This window comes from Lepidothrix coronata, unplaced genomic scaffold (genome assembly GCF_001604755.1).
Source record: "Lepidothrix coronata isolate B3197 unplaced genomic scaffold, Lepidothrix_coronata-1.0 Scaffold147, whole genome shotgun sequence".
Classification (NCBI taxonomy): Eukaryota; Metazoa; Chordata; class Aves; order Passeriformes; family Pipridae; genus Lepidothrix; species Lepidothrix coronata.
The window spans coordinates 1,623,215-1,642,108 of record NW_016690327.1 but is presented as its reverse complement, the minus strand read 5'-3'; the positions used below and the strand labels follow the sequence as shown (position 1 = coordinate 1,642,108).

Sequence of the window (18,894 nt, the reverse complement as noted above, 5' to 3'; positions counted from 1 at the left end):
AGCGTCACAGCCCCTCGGGGCCATCAGCATTAATGGGCTCCAGGTGGGTCACAACTCCTCGGGCCATCAGCATTAATGGTCTCCAGGGGGTCCCGGCGCCTCAGGGCCATCAGCATTAATGGGCTCCAGGGGGTCCCGGCGCCTCAGGGCCATCAGCGTTGATGGGCTCCAGGGGGTCCCGGCCCCTCAGGGCCATCAGAGTTGATGGGCTCCAGGGGGTTCCGGCCCCTCCATGTTCTGCTCTCCCGCCTGTCCCTCGGGTGCCCACCCGGGCAGGGCGGCCCGGGCTGTCCCCTCAGGAGCAGGGGCGGCCCCCGCGCTCCGACACCGGGCCCGGGCACGTTCGGGGGCACCGCGGGGTCCGACCGTGCCCCAGAACGGCCAGTTCGCAGCTCCAAAGCGGGTCCTGTCCCACCTTCCTCCAGGCGCTGCCGGTGCCCGTCGGTCAATCCCGTGAGGGTATTTACAGTTCCCGGTTCCTTCCGCGGGGCTGAGCCCGCCCGGGCCCGGAGAGAACGCCGTGAGGGAGGAGAGGACGCCGTGAGGGAGGAGAGGACGCCGTGAGGGAGGAGAGGACGCCGTGAGGGAGGAGAGGACGCCGTGAGGGAGGACACGACGCCGTGAGGGAGGACACGACGCCGTGAGGGAGGACACGACGCCGTGAGGGAGGACACGACGCCGTGAGGGAGGACACGACGCCGTCGGACTTGTTTTAAGAGCAAACAACAGCGGGGAGCCTGCAAAACAAAACTGACACTGTAAACTCCTAAAAAACGTTAATGTGAGTCCCTGACCAAGGAATGCTCCCAAATAACCGCTCTGTTCCTGAAGGATTTTCTGCAGAAAGACGGCTGCAAAGTAGCACGAGTTAAGAGCAAATTAGAAATGTGATACAACACCAGGGAGTGTGACAGAAACTTACGTTATTTATCTCAGAAGGGACTCTGGAAAAGCGCAGAAGGGATCGTCCTGCAGAGCCATGATTTAGTTTGCTGCTCTCCCCCTGAAGACCCAGCAGTGCTGCCCTCACAAAGAACAGGAGGCACCTGAGGCCGCACCTCATTTATGGGGCAGGGGCAGCTGGTTGGGCTGTTACCGGTGACTGGGGACAGCTGTGGGCAGGGTGAGCTCCCTGAGCGGCCGCTGCTCCCTCAGCCTCGCTCTGCCTCATTCTCCCCATTAGAACGGAGATTTGTTACTTGTCGGTGTTGCTAAACCAGCTTTTAAACTCGCCGTGGAAGGTGGAAGGGAGCTCACAGAACCCAAATCACACGGAAGCTACAGGTAGGATCAAGTGGGGACAGTGGGATTGTACTTGTTTGGGTTTCTCCAGCTGTTTTGGTTGAAGGGTGCCCTGCTTGAAGGGATTTCTGTTCTCCTGATGTGCCCAGGTACTGCTGGGACTCCCTGCTGATATTTATTCCCTTGAGCCCTGCAGAACTGCTGCAGAACTGTAGAAAGTTCTAGCAAACAAAGCACTTTTCCCTTTTCTTCCTTCTCAGCTCTTAGGGCACTCAGCCACACTTTATTTATGATTCTGAAGCTAATAAAGTAGAAATATTGCCAGTTACTGGTGATGGAAAGGGAGTCACAAGACTTCTAGGTGTTTCAAGCAAACATCAGACCCAACTCAAGGGTCAGATAATAAAGCTGAGTGTTGGCACCTGGGCAGCCATGGCTTCACCTGCCAGGAAAGAGGGGAGTGGGGCAGCTTGCTTGGGAGGGGACTAAACAATTAAGCTGTGCTTGGCTGAAGCTATGAGAGTTGAAGCAAGGTGCTCAGCCCTGATGCTTTTTGGACTCTGATGGTTTTAAATGAAGAAAGAAGTCTGGGATGGGGGAGAGAGGAGGGAGGAGCAGAGAGAAGGGAAAATAAAAGAAACGTGGAAGCTAATCCCAGGCACTGCGAAAAGGTCATGTGCTTCGATATGAGTAATTAATTTTCTTACAGCAATGTTGAAAAGGTTAACCTGATTTATGGAATGCAATTTAATTTAAAATGTGTTGTGTACCTTGTTAAAAGGGCCCAATTACAGCTGCTAATTCTGTGGACTGACACACGCGCCGTGCTCTGATAATACCCTGGTGTGAGGGGGAACATGTGTCAGTCAATAATTAGACATGGCCTATCGAATTTTGAGGGGGTAGAAAATTGGTAGAAATGGTGAAAGTGCAAGTGTTCTCTCTGCCCAGGGCCCACAGTGTCCCCTTGCAGTTTCCTGCTCTGTGGAGCACTCGGTGATTCATTTTGAGCCAGGCTTGTGTTCACAGTGCTTTGTCGTGGTGCTTTGAGACAGGACTAAAAATGCCAGATATTTACAGGTCAGCCCACGTTGCTCCTTGACCTTCATCCTGTTAATTTTTCCAGCAAAAACCAAACTAAACCCCACCCAAACCAGTCTGGGATTCTACGATTCTTATTCCTTTGGTGTTCTGCTGAGGCAAAAGCCACACGTGTATCAGGCTTTCCTAAAAGACCTTATGGAAGTGCTGCTGGAGGAAGGGAATGAGCATTTGTGTAATGATTGAGTGTCAGAGGCAAGAGAAGCCTGTACCTGTATTGATCCTTCAGATTCCTATTGCTGTGACATTGAGTACTGAAACTTTTTTTGACATTTTTAGCAATCAAAGGATAAGAAAACCTTGTCTGAAAGAGCAAGGACAGTGGAAGAAACTCCTGCCTCTCCTGTATAACCCCAGCTATCTTCATGTTCCCTTCTGCAGAGTTCTTCCCAACCTTTACCCAGAGCTGCTTTGTATTGCCATCACCAAATTAGCTCAGGAAGCTGCATCTTGTGATAACTTCATTATGTTCTATTGACTTCTCGGGGAGCTGAAAGGAATATAATGGCAATTTCCTCTAATGGATAAGTGGCTGGGGAAGCCAGGCCAGGGAAATGGCCATTCCCTCCTCTACCCTTGTGCAGTCAAATCACTGTCAGACATTTCATTTTCTGATGTGCACGTTGGTCCCTTATCAAGCTTTTTTCATCCAGAGAGGATTCCTCCTCAGAGGAACACGAGGATTAGCATCAGATGGGGAAAATGCAGTTTGTATTACCAGAATATTAAAGGGGCAATTGTAATTTCTCAGCTGCAAGGGACACTTAAAGCAAATTACCTCGATTAAGAGAATAAGAATCAGGGAACTGCTGTAAATTGAAAAAACATTCAGATAGGATGTGTGTGTCTGTTTGTCATCGGGGGCTTATATTTACTTCTGCTGATGAGACTTCGTCATGCTCTATTACAATTCATAGACTCATGTTCCCAAATTCTGTGCACCAAAATGTTTTGATTTATAGGGAATAAGTTCATTTTCTCTGCGAATTCCTTTAATATTGTCATAAATGTGGTCAGTGATGCTTATCTCATGGTATTAATGTGCCTCATTTAATTATACTGTCTTGCTCAAAAAGTGCACTTAGTTTGAAGGAAACTACAAATTGTTAACTTCTGGTAAATGCACATTTGTCGTTAGGGAATGGTGCTGGTGCCTCGTGCAGCCAGCAGTGGGATGGATGTTTGGAGAGGACCATGGATTGGGTCAGTATATGTCAGTACATCTCAGACTTTAGGGTCAGTAATAACTCAAGTCCTCTCAGTCTCTGCCTACAGGGGAGCCCCAGGTTCTGGTCTGGCCATTGGTTCTGTGCTTCCCTCCCCATTCCCTGCTCCGAGGCTGCCCCTGGGATCTCCCTCCCTGCACAGTTCTCCCTGTTTTAGGGTCAGGCAGGTGTGATTCCCTATTGATTACTTGATCTATATAATTGCAGTCAAAACTACAGGGATTTCAAGCCCGATTGACTCCAAATTAGAAATCTATTGTGTTGGCTGGACTCCTAATGATCAGGATTAGGAGAGAAGAGGTTTGGGGCTGCTCTTTGTCTGCAGGATTCCTTTTGGGTAACTGGAGATTTGGGAGGTTTGTGAAGGGAGGCACTGATCCCCCTCAGAGCAGGCTGGGGGGGCTTAGCTCCTTCATCCCTTGGCACGGCTTTGCCTGTGGCAGTGAGCACACCCAGCACCCTGGTTTTGTGAGCCCTGCAGGAGTCAGGAACAGAGCCTGGGAGTAACTGCAGGACGAGCCAAGGAGCTGCAGCAGGGAGAAATCTGGCTGAAAACCCCTCTCCTGGCTGCTCTTGGCATCCCTCCTCCCACTGGATGTCCCCTTGGCCAGGTGTGAGCTCCCAAAATAAGTTCAGGGGCTGGAGCTTTGTCTCTCCCCACCCCTTGGAAGCTGAGCAAGGAGCATTAGGAGGCAGGAAAAGGACCTTTTTCTTTTTTTAAAATAGGTTTTCATTTAAAAGATGCCAGAGCCAGCAGATTAGTGTCTTGACTATATAGGTTTCCTACAGATAAGGCAGAGGAATTGATTTCAATTACCAAAGTGGATAGACAGGCTGCTCCACTCCCCAGGATTGTTAACCCTCGAGAGGCAAGAAGTGAAAACCAGGGGAGGGTTTGGAACCTCAAGCCATTGCCTCCTGGAGCATAAATCCTCACAAAGGGAGAGAGCTAAAGAAAGGAGGTTTATTTAAGGATGTACAATGATCCTTGTGATACTTTGGGATTTCGGCAAGCTCTCAGATCCTTCAGCAAGGCTCTGGAGCCAAGGGTTAAAGTGGCTGCAGGGATTAAAGGATTCGGTGCCTTTCAAGCATCACGTTCACCTTTTCCAGGAGCAATCTGGCTGCTGGGAAGTTTCCCTGGGAGGCTCCAGGGCTGGGGCAGCACAAGGCTGGACAGTGCTGGATCCCAGCAGGACTGGGAGCAGAATCCCCCTCGCTGTGGGACACCTCCATCACTTGGGGCACACTCAGGTTGCCTTTGCCAGCAGGGTCAGGGTCCAGAGGGGATGGAGCTGCCAGGGTGTGGACAGTGGCAAAGGTGGGAGCTGGTGGGACTGGGCACTGTGGGAGGGAGCAGGGGCAGGGAGCTGAACATTTCCTTGGCACGTGTGGGGAAATGGCTTTCGGTTCGTCCTCTCCCATGTGCTGCTCCTGCATTTACACACTGGCAATTCCTGAGCTGGCTCTGTAATTGTGTCCACGGGGTGCCTCCTTCCCTTCCCTCCCCTCCTCGGATCCAATTCACCACTTTTTGCAGCCTCACTGCTGCCTGATAATGGGCACCTTGCAAGAGATTTTTCTGCTATTCACTTGCTGGATCTCTTTTGTCCTACCAGAGGGAAATTTGCCCCTGTGGGTCTCACAGTTGGCTTCTCAGCTGGGTTTCACACAGGCATTTATTGCCAGCAGCATCTGCTCTCCCCTCCAATTACTCCAGCACATTCCTTTGATTCCCTGCTTTACTGGGTTCACCAGCAGCTCCTGCCCTCACCCAGCTCCCCGTCAGACTCTCCCCGCTGCCTCCAGGTGTCTGGGGGGTCTCTCTGTGGTCAGAAATCAGAGGTTGCACATTGTCATTTGGGAACAGGAATTCAGTGGTGCTGCACAGCAAGAAGACCACTGTGAGAAGCATATTTAAGCAATCACGGGGAAAACACAGCATATAAATAAGTCTGTTTCAGGCCATGGAACTACATTTTGTTGCTGGAAGCAGCTCAGCAACTGCAGCTTTTGTGTCCTTTCAAATACAGTTCCATATTTCAGAGGAACATCCTGTGGTTTGTGCTTTGCATTAGTGTTGATGTGGACAGGGCTGTCCTCTGTGTGCACAGCATCCTCTCCTCCCCTTTGCTTTCCCTGGAGCTCGGCGTTCTCCCAGGAGGGGGCACGTTCCTGCCGTGCCAGGGTGTGGCCTGGGGCAGGTTCCCAGGGAGGCTGCAGCACAGAAAACATTTCTGGATATGCCTGGGTGGGGTTTTTTTTCCCCTCTAATGAGAAATGGTTTCTGTCATACTGGAAATGTTAGTGAAAACACATCTAGATACAGAAATGTTTAGGTTTTATTGTGTCTAAAGCTCAAAACAAGAATGTTTTCCATTCTCAGCAGTGTTTTCTGCAAGGAAAATGTAATCATTCCCTCCCTGGCAGTTCAGTTATTTTCCATCTTGCTCTGTGGACAACTCCTGGATTTCAGATAAGGATCTCCTGCTTGAATGCTGAGGAAGGAGGTGGCAGAGAATGTGTCAGTGGCATATGCTCTCATAACTGCCCAACTTTATCCTCTGCTCTTTGGTGGGGAGTGTGCTGGGACCTCAGTGATATTGGAATGGACTTTCTGGAAAAGCCAGAGTTAGATAATACCAAGAATGACATGCTTGGAGAGGGCTAATTGGGTAAAACTGGGTTTCATTCACAACCCAGGATTTCCAGTGTGCCTGCAGATCTTCCCCCTATCCCCTTGGCATCATTAATGCCAGGATTTAAGATGACAGAGCTTTAATTGCACAGGACAAAGGCGTCTGGTTCCCTGCTTCACTGATCAATTCCAGTTCATAAATTGTAGCAGGAACAAAACTCTTTAGCAATGCTGACAATTAAGTAACATCCTGATAAACATCCCCTTTTGTTTTATTTAAATGAAAATGCCTTTATTTCCACAGAGTGGTATCTTGTAACAATAAGATTCACTGTCCCTGAAGCTTGGTTAATTAAACACAGTATTTGCAATCTACCAAAACAAGCTGTTTTATGCAAGCTGATAACAGGGTTTCCGTTTCATAATGTGAACAATTGGGTTATGCAAATGCCAGGATTTTAAGCCCCTGTGATCTGTTTTTGTTGCCTTATTATCTGTTTCTGTCTGCAAACTCCAAATATAGACATCCCAATTAAAGCAGCTAAATGCCATTAAAACCAACTAAAGATGTTTTTATCAGTTAAAAACTTCCCCAGTTTAATTAAAAATATGGTTTGAAACTGGCCTTTCTTAAGCCAAACTTCACTCCCGCACTTCCATCTGTGTGATTGATTCCACCACCCTGGGTTTCATCCCTGGTGGAGCTTTGAGCCCCCCGAGATCTGGTGGGAGATGGTTCCTGAGCCGAGGTGACTTTCACCTGTTGGCAGGTGCATGGACTCAGACCTTCCTCCTGCACTGGGTCCGGGAGCCTCTCTGGGAGGTTGGACAGAGGAACAGAGGACCTGGATGGGAAGTTTAAACCTGCCCAGGCTCCTGCAAGGGATGTTACTCGTGGTGGCTCATCCCACAGAGCTGCTCCAATGCATGTCCTGTTGCTGCTGTGTCTCAGAGCCCATCCCAGCCCTGCGGGTTTAGAAGCAGGAATCAGGAAGCACAACATCACTGTGGAATAGAAGGGAATGAACTCAGGTCTCCAGAGGCACCCTGGTACAGCCACTGGCTCCTGGGGAGCCCTCAGATGTTGGTGCTCAGCAAGACCCTGCCGCTCAGCTTGCTCTGAGTGTACACATCTGTGGGTCACTCTGTTGGTTCTCACTCCCCTGAGCTCACAGGGGGCTGTGGTGTGGACACCAGGGCTGACGTGGGACCTTTTTGCTCCTTCATGGGTCAGCTGCTGCTGGCAGAGCTCTCCCCCTGCCCTGTGGGCACTGTTGCCCTGCAGCCCCCCCAGCAGGGCTGGAGGAGCCCCTTGTTCTCTGCCCTGAGCCTTGGAGCTGCTCAGCCCAGGAGGTGAGATGAGATGTCCCTGTGAGCAGACAGGTGTGTGTAAAGCCTCCTGAGCGCTGTGTGCTGGAATCGGTGGAAGCCTCTCAATTGTGAGCGTTCCCGGGAGGATGTAACACATCAGCCCAGCGACACTCCGAGCTTTGCGCTGCTTCCAAAGTGCAGTAATTTAACTTTATATCAGCCATGTTTGCAGCAGCTGTCAGTCACCATGACAACAATATTAACACTCGTGAGGGCTTTGTTGTGAGCAACAGGGAATGTAATATTCTGGAGGGAAGAAGCAGCAATTGCTTGAGCAGTTCCTCACAGCCCAAGTGACTCTATTGAACTGGGAGAGGCTCAAACTGTATTTTAAACACACAAGAAAAGACTTGCTTTTGGAGTATAAAATGACTTGAATTAACTTTAGACTGACAAGAGGAAGCAAAGGGAATCACTGGAATAAATATGTGTGAGACTGGAAGATTAGAAGGACACATTCTGAAATCTCACAGATATGCAAACTCCCTCTTTTTGAAGGCACTGCCTCTGGAATGGCAATTTACATTTCTTTAAACTTGGGGAGGGGGGAGGAGGGTGATTAAAAGGGGGTTTGCCAGCCTTGTGGTTCTTGTCTTAAATATAAAATAGTTACTGAGAGACTACTAAGGGTAGTTCTTAGCCTGTATTTTCTCTAGGAATGAAAACGGGGGAAGTATCCTGGGTTTCAAACACTGGAGTTTGTCTCTTAATCCGCTTCCTTTTTTGGGGAAAAACAAATCATTCTCTCTCTCAATATTTAGTTTCTTTGTTGTTGCCAACCTCCCTCCTTCCCCTCCAGAGATACCCCTGCATTAAGATAAGGCATTGATTGTCTATACTGGGAAATGCATTCTAGTTAATTAGTTCATTATTCCTTTTTTAACACAAGATTGATGACTTATTAAGCTATGGTTAATTACAGAGTTTATTACTTTGAAAATAAAGAAAAACTCCACATCTTCAGTTGATTCTGCTCTTGGCTAATCTGGGATTTCTGTCATTGCTGAGTACTGGAGAGCTGGGGCTTTCCTTTTGCACCCTGTTCATTGAAACCCAGTTTTGGGGTGTGCAGCTTCACACCTCTGGGGCCTGGGTGAGGAGATGTGCCAGTGACTTTGCAGCTGCTGGTTTTCCCTGCAGGTCCAGAGCTGTGGGTCCCCCAAAACATTATCAGTGTGCTTTAGAAGCCTTTGTAGCTGCAGGAGCAGAGCTCAGGGCAGCAGCACAGGGGAGGCTCCACAGGAGCCCCACCTGATCCATTGGCAAAGGAGAGAGCACCAAGCACTGGCTGAGTGAGGGAAGGCATCTTGTATGTACTCAGTACATACCCTACAGACAGATCCCTGCTCCCAAAAACGTCCCCTGCCAGCAGAGTGCCCGGAGCACCTGGTGCTCCCTGACAGCCCAGGGCAGAGATGAGTAATGGAGACACCGGCAGTGCGTGCGGGCTCATCCATCACACCACAGCTGATGTTACCCGTGCCAGAAACACCCTAAAATTTGTCTGATAATTCGGCCAGACAAGCAGGAAGCGCGGGGCCGTGGTGCCCACGGCTTTGACAGCTCCCACCAGGATTTTGGGAGGAGCTCCGAGACAAACCTGGCAGTGCAGCCACAATGTGCTCCCGAGGATGCTGCTGCCTCCCGACAAGGGAGCCCACAGCAACAGGTGTTAACCGGGTCACCAGCTGCATTTTCAGCTCTAAAAACGAAAGTTTCTGTGCTAAAATTAACACCAAGCAGGCTGAAACGCAGGGAGGTGCACCATGGATCCCATCACTCCGGAGTGTGGGAGCGTGGAAAGCCGGCTGCGTTACTGCTGTTGGGCTCTCTGCTCACACAGCTCCTGCCATCGCTGTGTCGGGCTGTTTGTGTGAGAGCAGCACCAGCTTAGTGGAAAACTAAAACATAATCAAACACCTGTAGCCCCAAGTGTTGCATGGGAGAGCCTGCAGGGCCGGCTGCGGGTAGAGGACAGAGGCAGAGGGACCAGGTGGGAGCCGAGGGTGGATTTCTCTCCCGGCACCATTTCTGGAGCAGTGGTGCTCCCTCCAGGCCGTGTGTCGTGCTGAGACAGGGGACAGGCTGCAAAGCAATGTGTGGAACAGGCCAAGAGGACAAAGTTGTAGTGACCCCATATTTTCTCCCTGACAGTTTTCCAGGCAATGGAGGAGCTCTGAAGGAGGTGCTGCAGCCTTCAAATCTTTCCTTTGGATCCCCTGCTCTGTTTTACCATCAGGACCACAATTAGCCATGAGCCCCACTCCTGCCTTGTGAAAATGTCAGCTCCCCGACATCCCTGAGAGAACACGTTTTCAAGAAAAACACAGATGTTAAATCAATTCCTCCATCTTTCCTCCCTCCCATTTTTTAAGCTGCTAACATTGTCCTTTTGGGAATGTACTCATGAACCATAAACATCTGTCAGTTTGCTGTGAACAATTCCCAACCTTTAGCTGAGCAGCCTCCTCTGTCTCTTTATTGGCTCCCAGCAGCCAGCCCTGGGGATGCTGTGAGATGACGGGCACCAGCACAGCCACAGCCTGACTGACATTTTGCCTTGAGATGTGAAACAAGTGATCGTGGCTTGTTTCCCCCCTCCAGAGGCAGCAATTTAGAGAAAAAGCGATTGAAGGGCGCTGGGATTGGAGCAGAAATAGCTCCCAGGGCAGCTCATGAGAGTGAACTACAGGATGCAGAAGTTACAGAAATGTCAGGAAGTGAGCAATAGGGTAAAAGTTTTGAGTGACCACTCACCGTGTCCTGCTCAGCCCAGAGCTGGTTGTGGGCACTGTCCCATGTCACCACACAAGGAGATCCCAGCCCCCAACTCTGCCAGCCACTGGCATGGGTGCAGATGCAGTGACACCACCTAAAACAGGCACAGGTTTTGTGGTGCCAGCCCAGGGGAGTGGGCGCTGAGCTCCAGTAACTCCTGGGCACACTGGAATGTCCCAGTGAGCTCTGATCTTCACCTTTAGATAAAGATAATTTGAAATTTCCACCCCCAGGCTCCAAAGCCAGTTTAAGTTTTCATCTTTTGGGGGCAGGAGCCACTGTTCTACACCATAGATCTCGGTGTGTCCTTCAGAGAGGCAGCAGGAAGAGCAGGGAACGAGTTTCTTCCACCAGCCCCTTTGGCTTGGGAATTCAAAGGAGTGCCTGTTGGAGCAGAGGGTATCAGGACCTGCTTCCCAGCTGTGAAAACAGAAGCCTCTTGAGGTTTCTGAATGTTTTCCAGCTGCCACCTGCTTTCCTCTATTGTGTATCATTTGTCCCTACTGAAAAATAAGTCAGCTGTGCAGCTTTTCTTACTTTTATGAAGAGTATAGTTGCTGGTTTATTTTCTCTTATTTTCCAGAAACATTCACGTTTGAGGATAAAGTGCCATTCACGCAGGAAGATTTAGCCCCTCTTCATAAAGTTATATATTACAAGTGAAAGGGGAACAAGCATGGGCTGGCAGCAGAAAATTGAATTAGCTCAGCAGCACACAACACAAAATAAGACAAATATTGTACAGAAATGTAATTGAAGCTGCATTATTTATCCTCCCTTTTTGGGTTATTTGTCAAAGTGAGCTAGAAGTTGCAAATTAAAAGAGCTATTGATTCTAAAGTTGTTTTTAAAATATTTTCTACATTCAGATCCTTGGAAACAATTATCTCAAAGTGGAGCCAAACAGCCAAATCCTTGTTGGTGTCAGGTTCAGGGAGATAATGTAATTCCAGATTCTCTCCATGGTTCGTGGACATTAAAATGACACTTTTTATTAGAATCATAAAATCATTTAGGTTGGAAAAGACCTCCAAGATCATTAAGTCCCCCTGTGCCCCATCCCCACCTTGTTCCCCAGCCCAGAGCACTGAGTGCCACGGCCAGGCCTTCCTGGGACACCTCCAGGGATGGGCACTCCAAACCTCCCTGGGCAGCCCCTGCCAAGGTCTGACCGCCCTTTCCATGGAGAAATTCCTCCTACTGTCCAACCTGACCCTCCCCTGGCACAGCTGAGGCCGTTCCCTCTCCTCCTGTCCCTTGTTCCCTGGGAGCAGAGCCCGACCCCCCCCCAGCTCCCCCCTCCTGTCAGGGGGTTGCAGAGCCAGAAGGTCCCCCCTGAGCCTCCTTTTCTCTGGGCTAAACAACAGAGATTTCTTTCTCAGGGAAGAAATGGGAGGAGGATGGGATCAGAGGGGTTTGTTGTTGACTTGAGCATCCTGGTGAGCCCGTGTGGTGTCTGCAGTGCTGGTGGCACAGCCCACCTGAGCCTGGGAATGTCACCCGGAGAGAACATCTGCTCCTGCCATGGCACAGGCCAGCACTGCCCCAGCAGGGCTCATCCCACGAGCATGTTTTTACCACAGTGGAATTACACATTCCTGTTAAACTTCCCTGCTGTGCTGAGAGGGCAAATATCCCATCAAATAACATCAGTCATTCTTTTCACAAATCCCTGCTGAGGACAAGGACCAGGAGAGGTTGCCCAGCTGTCTTCCCATGCAGGTCATCCAAGTCTGGATGGATGACAAAGTGCTGGCACACCATCCCTGCCTTGCCTATGGCAGAGGAGACTGGGGGACAGGGTTTTTGGGGGGGGTTGTCTGCTTTTGTTTTGCAAAATAAACAGAAAACAGCCTTTGTGACTGCAAAAGAAAAAACAAAACGCGTAAAAAAATCCATCCACGGCAGCATTTGAGCCATTCTCCATGGGCCCTCGGAGCCTCTTACTGTTTGAGTTAAGGCCCCTTATATAAAGTTTATGGATCCCGCCGGGGTGTTTTGAGCAGATTACACTCACAGCAGCTCACGCAAGGCGGGCGGGAGCAGTCAGTAAATCAGCCGGCTCAGCTCCACCGCCCGCCGATGGGGCTGGGGCTGGGATAACACCTCCCATCAGGAGCTGACAGCTGGGAAACAAAGCTCCTGCTCTCCTGCACATTGTCAGGGCTCTTACAGCCTCGGCACCCCCACAGTGCTGCAGGAACCTGCTGTTTCCACCACTCAGACAACAGGACCCTGTTCCCTCTGAAGTCCAGGGTGGTCAGACTGGGAGAGAGACAGGTCAGGACAGCTCAGATCTACTGCAGGTCTTGCAACCATACAGCAGCTGTCCTGGTTAGTGAAACTCGTGCTCCCAGATCCAGTGTTTTAGTTCTGGATATTGCACCAATCTAGAATAGTTGGTTCATAGGGAGCACAGCCTTGTGCAGATTCCATGAACTCCAGACTGGGACAGCTGGTGTGTCACAGGCCTCTGAAGAGGGTGTGGTCCTGTTGGCCACAAGTCAGGCAGAGGCTCCACTTTCTGGGGTTTATTCTGGAGACATCTTTCCCTGCCAGTCACTTAGACACCAACACCCTGCTCTCAAACTGATGCCCCCAGTCTGAATTTCGCTCACATACGTGCGTGTGTGGCTCTCAGACCAGGACTCCAAGCACCTCATGTCTTACAGCTCCCTCCAACAGTGCTCCCCTCCTGTCCAGGAGCAGGCAGGGATCGGAACATGCCAGCTCTGTGAAACATCTTTAATTTGAGAAACAAAACCAATTTCTCTGATATGTGGCAACAGTAGAGATGTGATTTGCCAGGAAAGTCATCAGCAAGTAATTCTTCCAGTGGCAGTTTGTTTAAGTCAACTGCACACTGATTTATTTGCTGTGCTCTAATTACCGAGGGAAAACGAGGGGAAGTCTGGTATTAGCAAAATCCCTCAGCTTATAATTACCCCATTCATGGGGCTTGGGTTTCACCACAACACAGTCCCCCCACTACACATGAGCACTTCAGTGTTTAATTAAGGGCAGATAAAGGGGATGTCTGCGCCGTTCTCCATTGCAGCTCTCGCACAAAGCCGGCTTAGGGGAGGCAGGAGAGGCTGAATGCTGTGTCTCCTCTGAAAAGCTGAGGGGCCCTAACACAAAGCTGTTCTCTATCCATTTCACCCCCTTGATACGGCCAGAACTGTATTTGCTTGGTAAATCCAGCGTGTCAGATGGAGACACCACACACCAGGGCTGGGAACAGCTCTCCCAGGCAGCAGCAGGAGCATCCCTGGGGCGGGGGGTGCCCAAGGGCGAGGGGCTCCTGCCTGTCCCCCATCTCCAGGGACCCCAGGGACTCCTGCCCTGCAGTGCCCTGAGGAAAACAAAATAACTCCTTGTTGTTCTGCAGCCTGAAACTTCTTTCCTTTTTTTAAGAAGTCAGGAATTTGAAAGATGCAGCTTAGGCCTCCGAAACAGAAAAAAAACCCTGAATATTTCTACATTTAAAAATTGTTTTGAAGTTCTGGATTTTTAGAAGCAAATGTTCAGCGAAAAGCCTTTTCTGTGGGGAAAATCTGTCTGAGCAGGCAGTTCTGAACAACCCTGTAATTGCCATGGAGTAAATAAACAGGTCTTGCTTATTGGTATCTGCAATAAATTTTGAGAAAAAATAACATTTTAAGATACAGAAGCATATCTCTGTGTTGATAAACACCTCTACAAGTGGCACATTCCTCCTCCCTCGGGGTCTGTCCTTCCCCGCTCGTTATGTTCCGTATTCATCATCAGAGAGTGAATCTGCCCATAATTTAGATCCCGCCGATAGTGTTTGTGCAAATGGGAGCCCTGCTTTGATTTCCATTATGCATTACCTTGTCTGACTCCCTTTTATTGTGCAGCGCAGTAAATGACCTCCCAGATATTCAGGTTCAGGTGTGGATGTGATGGTAAATTTGAGTCCTGAAATTTCCATCCAGTGATAAAATAGTATAATAAAAAAATCACTTTCTTCTGCTAATATCTGCACTCCTTTTGGCTGTCACATCAGCATTATGGCTAGATTGTATTTTGTAATATATCAGCGTGGAATTCAATCGGTGTGTGCTGGTTTCTCTTGTGAAAATAATACAGCATAGGCTGAAAAATCAGTATATGAGTCGTTCTGCTTTTATTACTATCAGTTTTACAGGAACTTGACAGACGATTGTTGGTATCAGATTTGTTGAGTATAACATTTAATTAAATATCCTTCATCTTAGTACTGAGCATCACCTTGGATAAAACTACTTGCCTCAGATTCAGGCTTGGGAAGGTGTTCCAGGCAAGGCAGAGGTCCTTGGTTTGTAGTCACACAGCCAAGTGTGGTGGAGTCCCCAGCCCTGGAGGTGCCCAGGGAAGGCCTGGCCGTGGCACTCAGTGCTCTGGGCTGGGGGACAAGGTGGGCATGGGGCACAGGGTGGACTCGATGATCTCAGAGGTCCTTTCCAACCTCAGTGACCCTGTGGTTCTGGTTCAGTCACACTGGTGTAAAGGCTGCTCCTGCTCCCAGTCCCCCACCCAGGCACTGCCCTGAGCCCAGGGAGTTCTGTCACTCTGTGGTACCATCAGTGTGTCTGTGAGAACACACACAATGTCTGGGGCACTTCTCAGAGGTTTTTGGGGGGTTAATGAATGGATGGCCCTGGTGCCTGAGCTCTGTGTGAGTGTACAAAGCTGTGGGAGCTGCAGGGCCAGGGCTGCCCGAGAGCCCTGGAGCTGCCCCAGGGGCCCAGCAGGTTGTTATTACCCAGATAAATGTTATTGTGTTCATCTCGTGTAGAAATTTATCCGGTTTACGCTGCAACCGAGAAACATTATTCCTATAAACTCAAGTAATCTTTCTTTAGAGAACAACTCCCCAATTACTAACATTACTTATTGGATTGGTTGCTTTCTCTATTAAATGGGACACGGTGCCAATCAAGTCAGATAATTCAGCCACAAAATCAATGGCACCACATTTACTCAATCAAATACATTGCTCAGTAACTTATATCCATATGAAATTAAAGAGATGGATGTGCCAGCTGCACACTGGAATTGGGCTTCAGAGCTTTGGCACATGCAGGTTAAAAATAAGGAAATCGATGAGCAAGAGAGAATGTATTTGACATCAGTCACTGCTTTTAATACATTAATTTCTTCACTAGATTAATCAACTATTGATCATCCTTCAGCCTTCCAAGAAGCCAAACGTGATCACTGTGCTGAGCTCTCCTTGTCCAAAGCCTCTGGGCACAGGGATGAGCATCCTGCCCAGCCTGTCCCGGGGTCCCAGGGCCCCATGGACCAGAGACGTGGCTCTAGAGCTGAGCACGTGTCCTGAGCTGGGCCTGGATTAATCCTCCTTTATTTGACCAGGGGTTTTCTTGGTCCCTCTGGTGGCCCTGGCAGCCTGTGCAGAGCTCTCTGAAGGGTCACGTGGGGGTTTTCCTGTCCTGCTGGGTTTGCCACCCCTAGGCTTGGCTCAGCACCCACCTGGAGACTTTGGGTGGCCAGCACAGGGCCAGATTTGCTGCTCCAGACTGCTCTTTGCTTCAGTGGTGGCACCACGGCAGGGTCAGTCCGTGTGCTGGGCCTGTTCTGAGAACAACCAGGTTCTGTCCTTCCCAGACGAGTGGAGACTTGATCCTTGCCTTTCCCACTCCAGAGTGAAGTGTTCAGAAAACCATCTGAATGGAAAATCAAAGTGCCTGCACATACGGGGAGGGCAAGAAATCATCACTTATTTGTAGACAAGTGACAATTTCTAATCTCAGCTTTGTGAAGGATCTGATTTACACCAGAACTGCTTATCTCTGTGCCCTTGGTAACCTCCTGCCTCCCTCCCTCAGCACTGTGCCAACAACACAGCTGCTGTTTGTCTCCGAGAAAAGAAAAGAGAAGGGAGGGGAAGGAAAAAACCATTATAAAAATACATTGTAAGTTCCCAAAATAGAAACCATCCAAGTGCTGTGTCCTACTTTAGAACACGCTGATGCAAATTACAGAGAGCAAGTGCTTCAGATTTGTAACTGGAGTTGGCTTGTAAGAAGCAAATATCCCTCCTTTGCCCTGAAATCAATTCTACAGGGCTGAGGATTGCTGAGGTTTGAGTAGAAGATAAAATTAATTAGCCAAGCAGGAGGCAATGCTCGAGCTGGTTTGACTGGCCTGGTGTGTTACACATCAACGGCAGCTTTATCTGCCCGACAGGCCACGTGTCCCACTGGGGTTATCGCAGGGGAGGTGACAGGGACAATTGTTTCCATTTCGAGATTCTGCACAGCACAGCCAGACAGGTTCTGGAAGCTGGTTTTGCTGTGAACACCTGCTGCCAGTCAAGGGAATTAGTAAAGCAGGGCTCTGGTCCCATCCTGGATTTACAGTAAAACCACAGGTGGACTAGAGCAGCCTCCTTGCTCCCTCCCCTGGCTCCTCATCCATCCTGGGGCAAACATTGGTGTCCAGGAAGAAGTTACCCATCTCCAGCTCAGCCACACCGAGTTCAGGGAGGTTACCTGGTAAAGGGGACTGTCCCTGGGCCTTTGACAGACCCCACCACGAGCACCCTGACCTGGCTGTGAGCCTCCTGCTGCCCTGGAGGGCACCAGCAAGTGCCTGCAGACAAAGACCTTCCCTCTCTGGCCTTTTACAAAGATTTGGGCTCGCTGGGGACTCTGCAGAACCGAGGCAGGTGCCAGGCCCTGCCTGCACTCGCTGCTCATTGATCTCTGTGCTCTGACCCAGCACATGGACCTGCTCAGATCACCCATCAATAACAGCTCACACCGGCACAGACAGATCTCTCAGTCACAGCCCCTCTTGGAGGAAACAAAGCATCTTTCTTTCCAAATGCAGGGACAATAAACTCAAAGAACCCGTTTCCTGATTTCAGTTTTCGTGTAGATGTGTTTGACCATGAAAAAGCTTCCCCTGCAGAGATGCAGGACAGACAGGTTGTGAGTAAGTGAGCCCTTTGCTGTGACCTCCAGGTGGGCTGTTGGGAGGTGAAGTGACTCCATAAACTCATTTCTCACAATGAAAAGATGAGGTTGAAGCTCCACACTGGAGACAATCAGAGATACACGTCCAGTGGGAACTTCTCTGCAAAATATAATCCTCACTTGACTGGGTAAATCACCTTTTGTTCTCTGTGTGTGTAAGATCACCAGAAATACTCGGGTGGGAGGTCAGAGTACTGGGCAAGGCACAGAGCTGGGACAGCCCCCTCTGTGGGGGCAGGAGGGGTTGGGCACAGGGATTAGCACGGACATCCCCACTTATCCAATCTCATTTGTAAATCGGAATGGAGCTTAAAGAGGCAATTCTGCAGGGAGAACTTCTCTGCTAATTGCCACAGTTTTGTTCAATTGACTCTCTGGCAAAGTGCCCTGTGCTTATCAAAACAATTAAATCCCAAATACCTGCTGTTGGTGTGTGGATTTATTATGGGAATTGGGGTAACAGTGTCACCAGGCAGCTCTGGTGTCCCCCCTACTTCCCTGGGCTGGAGCCTCAAACAGGGGTAGAAGACAACCTGTAGGGCAATTTTTAGCATCACGGTTGGAAATCTAAAAAAACCCAACATGCTGATGGAGAGGGACACAGACACAGGTGACTGAGTGGTTTAACCATCCCTGCTGCCAGTGTGCAGGTTGTGCTTTGGGTAACACTAATCAAATTACTGTAGTTCAATTATTTAAAATTACGCTTCTTTCTGCAATTTTGGTGACTCAGTAGAAGTGTTTTGGTTTCCAGAATTGAGAATCAGCTCCCATGAGAATTGAGTTGTTTGAGTTACATCAGTTAAGCAAGGACTCATCTCTGGATTCAAACTGTCCTCAGGCAGTGGTTATGAAATGAGAGCTTTATCTTTTGGTCAAATTTAACTACTCACTAGAAATTGCAAGTACTGGGGAAAGACAAGAGGAAGAGCACCAGGACGGATCCAGAACTGCTGGGAGGGACCAGAGCTTCTTACATGCAGAACAGCCAGAGATTGTTCTCTTAAAATGCAGCCCCACCTCATGCTGTTATCTGGCTTCTATTACACAGGATTTAGCAAAAAGCAACTTTTTTGCTTCTGCTGCTTTCATTTGTGCTGTGCAGAGTGCGTCCCTTCCTTCTGCTGCCTTTAGTTACCCAACTGTCAGGCTTTAAACCAAGAAACATCCAGGGAGCAATAATCCCTGCTGCCTTTGGGCTGGTGCTCAGGACCACGGGAGGGGTTTGCAGTGGAGCAAAGCCTGGTCCCAGCTCTCGGTGGCTCTCGGTGGCTCTCAGTGGCCGGGGCAGGTGCCACAGGGCTGTGGCACTCGTGGCTTTGGTGCTCCCGAGGGGGGACCCCGGTGCTGTCGTCCCCCGAGTTCAGGGCTCCACAGCCCCATCCTGAGCCCCCAGTCCCCGAGGAGCCTCCTGCTCCTCCACAGCCACGCAGCAGGAGCAGTAAGGGTGATGGATAACCTCCAAGGTGCTTCCCGACAGCTCTAACAATGCTTAATGAGGTAAACTAATTGTAAATTGTGGCAAAATGGG

General features: G+C 49.7%; 1 protein-coding gene across 1 annotated transcript in view; it reads left to right on the top strand.

Annotated features, from left to right (window-relative positions):
- Positions 1 to 655: 655 nt before the first annotated feature.
- Positions 656 to 18,894, top strand: part of CSF3R (colony stimulating factor 3 receptor) — a 58,306-nt gene continuing 40,067 nt past the window's right edge. The window contains exon 1 of the mRNA XM_017828353.1: positions 656 to 1,284. The gene's annotated coding sequence lies outside the window, so the exon portion shown is untranslated. The remainder of the gene's footprint in view (positions 1,285 to 18,894) is intronic.